The sequence below is a fragment of the Gossypium arboreum genome, chromosome 6 (genome assembly GCF_025698485.1).
Source record: "Gossypium arboreum isolate Shixiya-1 chromosome 6, ASM2569848v2, whole genome shotgun sequence".
NCBI lineage: Eukaryota > Viridiplantae > Streptophyta > Magnoliopsida > Malvales > Malvaceae > Gossypium > Gossypium arboreum.
This window is the reverse complement of record NC_069075.1, coordinates 127,188,128-127,193,441: the sequence shown is the minus strand read 5'-3', so window position 1 is coordinate 127,193,441 and position 5,314 is coordinate 127,188,128. Positions and strand designations below refer to the sequence as shown.

General features: G+C 35.9%; 1 non-coding gene across 1 annotated transcript; it reads right to left on the bottom strand.

Moving 5' to 3' along the window:
* Window positions 1–2,056: 2,056 nt before the first annotated feature.
* Window positions 2,057–2,163, bottom strand: LOC128294682 (small nucleolar RNA R71). Its single transcript, XR_008284989.1, has one exon. It is a non-coding gene; the product is annotated as a small nucleolar RNA R71 (small nucleolar RNA).
* Between the last annotated feature and the right edge of the window lie 3,151 nt (window positions 2,164–5,314).

Sequence of the window (5,314 nt, the reverse complement as noted above, 5' to 3'; positions counted from 1 at the left end):
TTTGGATGAACTATCATTAAATTTGTGGAATTTGATGCTCCTAATCCTTTAATTTTATGTCTTATACTTAGGTGAGCATAGAAGAGTAAAAAAAACGAAAAACGGTCCAAAAACGGAGAAAATAGGTCAACGTGGGAAATCAAAACGGCCTGGACTTTCTCACACGGGTAGACCACACGGTCGTGTCTATTTAACATATTTTAAACACGGCCTAAGCCACCTCACATGAGCGTGCCACACGGGCGTGTCCCTGTCGGGAGCAAGTCTAGTTCTATTCAGAAAAGGCCATTCTTGAGTGTTTTGAAGCATACTAAAGCCTATATAAACACCCCAGGAGCTACCTAGAAGAGAAAACATGGAGTAGGAGTCAATGAATTGCTCGAAGAAAGCCGATTGATCCATCTTAGAAGCTGGATTCTTCTTCAAGACTGAAGATCTCCCTGAAGGAAAATCGATCTTAGAAGCTGGATTCTTCTTCAACACTGAAGATCTCCCTTCAATTTCCTTCAGGGGTTTTTGGGTTTTCTTTATGTTTTGTTATCATTATTCTTCTGAGATGTTTTCTTTTACATATATGAACTAAATCCCCTAAATACCTAAGGGGGATGAAACCTAAGAAGGATCTTGTTATTATTTTTTGAATTATATGATAAATACTTGATTTGTTCTTAATTATGCGTTTTTAATTCTTGCTCTAATATTCCAGGATATTGATTCAAGTATTGATGTGCTTATTCAGAGGAGCAAAAGTCCCTGTCTAAGAGTACATCTAGCATAATTAAGCGGAGTTGATTGCACCTCTAGACATAGGGCGACATAAATCTGCCGGATTAGGGTCAAACCTAATAAGGGAATCCATAGATCGAGTTAATGTAACACTAGGGGTTTTAATTAGAAAGAGATTTCAATTAATCAACCTAGTGTTAGATGTTGGTAGCCTCGAGAGAGATAATAATATAAATTAGGGATTTCTACGGATCAAGTCAAATGAATAAATCGTCTAATTCAGAGTCAAATAACAAGTGAAGTCTAAGTGGAATTTCCCTTGGGTATTGTCTAAATCAATCAGTTTTCCCAAAAGTATTTTCCCAATTTACTTCTTGTGCATTCTTAGTTTAGTTAATTAGTTTAGATAAAACAAATCCTCTAATTTTTAGGCTAGGTAATAAAAAGAAAGTTAATACTAGTACTTTTAGTTCCTATGGGTTCGACATTCTGGTCTTGCTATAAACTATACTACTGTTCGATAGATGCACTTGCCTTCATCGTGATAATAGTTAGTTTTCAAGTACGATCAATCATAAATATAAAACTTATCATGCATATATCAAGTTTTTGGCACCGTTGCCGGGGAACTAAAATATTAGGAATGCTTAATTTTTAATACTTTAGCCATTTATTGCAATTTAAATTTTATCTTAGTTTTGTTAATTTCACTAAATTTTCTTTTGTTTTCTTCTGACAGGTTTTTTTTATAGTTTATGACTAGAAGAAACCCGTCAGGACCATTACTCTTTAACAGTGAGATTGAAAGCACAGCTCACAGAAACCGAAGAGAAATAAGGCGAAACCTAAGAAACATAGAGGAAGGACAAGAGGAAGATATCCATAATACAACTGAGGAGATGGCTGAAAATCAGAATAATCAGCTTCCTCTTGTGGTTGCTGCAGATCCAATAAATCAGAATTCTACTCCTCATATTATGTATAATTATGCTAAACCTAATTTAATAGGAACTGGATTGAGTATAGTTAGACTTGTTATTGCTGCAAATAATTTTGAACTAAAACCTAACACGATTCAAATGATACAACAGTTTGTTCAGTTTGATGGTTTGTAGGACGAGGATCCAAATGCTCATTTGGTGAATTTTTTAGAGTTTTGCGACACTTTTAAGATCAATGGCAATGATGTCATTCGCCTTCAGTTGTTTCCCTTTTTGCTGAGGAATAAGACTAAATAATGGTTGAACTCGTTACCACGAGGATCGATCACCACTTGGGAACAAATGACCGAAAATTTTTGCTTAAATACTTTCCGCCGGCTAAAACGACTAAATTAAGGAATGATATTTCTTCTTTTGTGCAGATGGATTTAGAAACACTCTATGGTGCATGGGAGAGATACAAGGATCTATTGAGAAGGTGCCCTCACCATGGGTTACCACTTTGGCTACAAGTTCAAACTTTTCACAACAGCCTGAATCCTTCGACTAGACAGATGATTGACGAAGCTGCTGGTGGAACTATCAATAATAAGACACCTGAAGAGAATTATGAATTTATAGAAGAGATTTCACTAAATAATTATCAGTGGAAAGTTACGAGGACAAAACCGACGAAAGAAGCTGGCGTTTTTAACATCGATTCGATCACTATGCTCTTTAATCAGGTAGAACTTTTGAATAGAAAAATTAATGGTTTACTTGGCTCTTCACAGGTTCACCCAGTAATGCAATGTGATACAAGTGGAGGTGGAACGAGAAATTCAGGATACCCATCCTATGGCCACAACATGGAAAATGAGCAATTAAATTAAATGGGTAATAATCCTCGACCTCAAAATAACTCATACAGTAACACTTATAATGCAGGTTGGAGGAACCACCTAAATTTCTCATGAGGAGGCCAAGGGAATCAGAGACCACCACCCCCTCTAGGCTTCCAACAACAACCTTACCAGTAAGAGAAAAAGCCGAACCTTGAGGAGATGATGAAAAAATTTATTTCAATAGTGGAAACCCATTTTCAGAACACTGAAACTGCACTTAAAAATTAGCAAGCATCGATCCAAGGGCTCGAGAATCAAGTTGGACAGCTGGCTAAGATGATTTCAAAGAGACCACCAGGAAGCCTACCTAGTAACACCGAACCCAATCCAAAAGAGCATGTCAAAGCAGTTACACTAAGGAGTGGGAAAGTGTTAGCTGAATCTGATAAAAAGCCACTACAAGAAGCTGACAGAAACGAATGAAAGGAAGTAAAACCCGAAAACAATGACAATCCAATGCCAAAAGAATATAAACCGCCAATTCCATATCCAACAAAGTTGAAGAAAGACCGCATGGATGCACAATTCGATAAATTTCTTAAACTTTTTAAACAACTGCATATTAACTTACCTTTTGTTGAAGCTATATCACAGATACCTACATATGTAAAATTTTTAAAGGAGCTTCTAACAAATAAAAGGAGGTTTGAAGACTTATCTACAGTGGAACTTAACGAGAAGTGCTCGGTCATACTCCAAAATAAACTGCCAACCAAACTGAAAGATCCAAGAAGTTTTACTATTCTCTGCTTAATTGGTAGTTTGAATGTTGATAAGGCACTAGCTGATTTAGGCGCTAGCATTAATTTGATGTCATATAAAATGTTTAAACAACTTGGTCTTGGGGAACCTAAACCCACAAGGATGAGTATCCAACTAGCTGATAGATTTGTTAAATATCCTAGGGGTGTTATAGAGGACGTACTTGTAAAAGTAGATAAATTTATATTCCCTGTTGATTTCGTTGTGCTTGACATGGATGAAGATGTTGAAGTGCCTTTAATTTTAGGGCGTCTATTTTTAGCCACTGTTAGGGCTATTATTGATGTGGGTGATGGTAAATTGGTACTTAGAGTAGGTGACGAAGAGATTATTTTTAAAATTTATGATGCCATGAGATTTTCTAGGGAACAGGATGACTCATGTTATTTTATTGACTCTATTGATCATGCTACTCAAGATTCTTTTCATGAAATCGTACATAAGGACACATTGGAACTGTGCCTTGCCAAAGGAGAGGTGGAAGATGATGATGATTCTGAGATAGGGTATTAAGGTAAACAAGAAACTTAAGCAAAAACCTTCTATTGAAGATCCTCCCAAACTATAATTTAAACAATTGCCAAATCACTTGGAAATTCGCATTCCTTGGAAATAATTCTACATTACTAGTGATTATTGCTTCTAACTTGCAACCCAAGGAGAAAAAGTAATTGCTCCAAGTATTAAGAGAACATAAAAGAGCCATAGCTTGGAAAATTTTTGACATTAAAGGGATCAGCCCTTCTTTTTGCACCCACAAAATTTTAATGGAAGATGATTATAAGTCATGTGTGCAAGCTCAAAGACGACTGAACCCCAACATGAAAGAAGTTGTTAAAGCTGAGGTAATTAAACTCCTAGTTGCTGGAATAATTTATCCTATTTCTGACAGTTCTTGGGTAAGTCTAGTGTAGGTTGTTCCTAAGAAAGGAGGCATGGCTGTTGTAACCAATGAGAAGAATGAATTAATCCCAACAAGGACAGTCACAGGTTGGAGAGTTTGCATTGACTATAAGAAGCTGAATGACGCCATGAGAAAAGATCGCTTCCCCCTTCCATTCATTGACCAAATGTTGGAAAGATTATCCGGGCACATGTACTACTGCTTTTTAGACGGATTCTCTGGTTATTTTCAAATCCCAATAGCTCCTGAAGATCAAGAAAAGATGACATTCACATGTCCATACGGTACGTTTGCTTATAGTAGAATGCCTTTTGGATTATGTAATGCTCCCACTACTTTTCAGCGTTGCATGATGGCCATTTTTAATGAACTTGTAGAAGACATCATGGAGGTATTTATGGATGATTTCTCAGTATTCGGTAACTCTTTCCATCTTTGCCTTAAAAATTTGAAACGAGTTTTAATAAGATGTGACGAAATGAACTTTGTAGTTAACTGGGAAAAATGTCACTTTATGGTTTGATCGTGATTTTCGTGTTACAGGTTTTAAATACTTATAATTAATCGTTCTTGAAACTAACTATTATCATGATATAGGCAAGTGTACCTATCGAACAGTAGTATAGTTTTAGCAAGACTGGATTGTCAAACCCAAAGGAACTAAAAGTACTAGTAATGACTGTCTTTTTATTATCTAGCCTAAGAATAAGGGGGTTTTGTTTTAACTAACTAATTATCTAAACTAAGAATCCACAGAAAGTAGAATTGGAGGATTACTTTTGGAAAATGATTGAATTAAGACAATACCTAAGGAAAAATCCACCTACACTTTACTTGTTATTCTGGCTCCGAATCGGACGATTTATTCATTCAACTTGTTCTGTAGATATCCCTAAGTTATGTTATTATCCCTATTCAAGATTAATAACATCTAATCCTTAGATTGAATAATTGAGACTTTTCTCTAATTAACACTCTAGGGTTGCATTAACTCGATCTATAGATCCCTCTATTAGGTTTCACCCTAATCCGGTAAAATCTTGTCACCCTATCTCTAGGAACGCAATCAACTCTGCTTAATTATGACAAATATAATC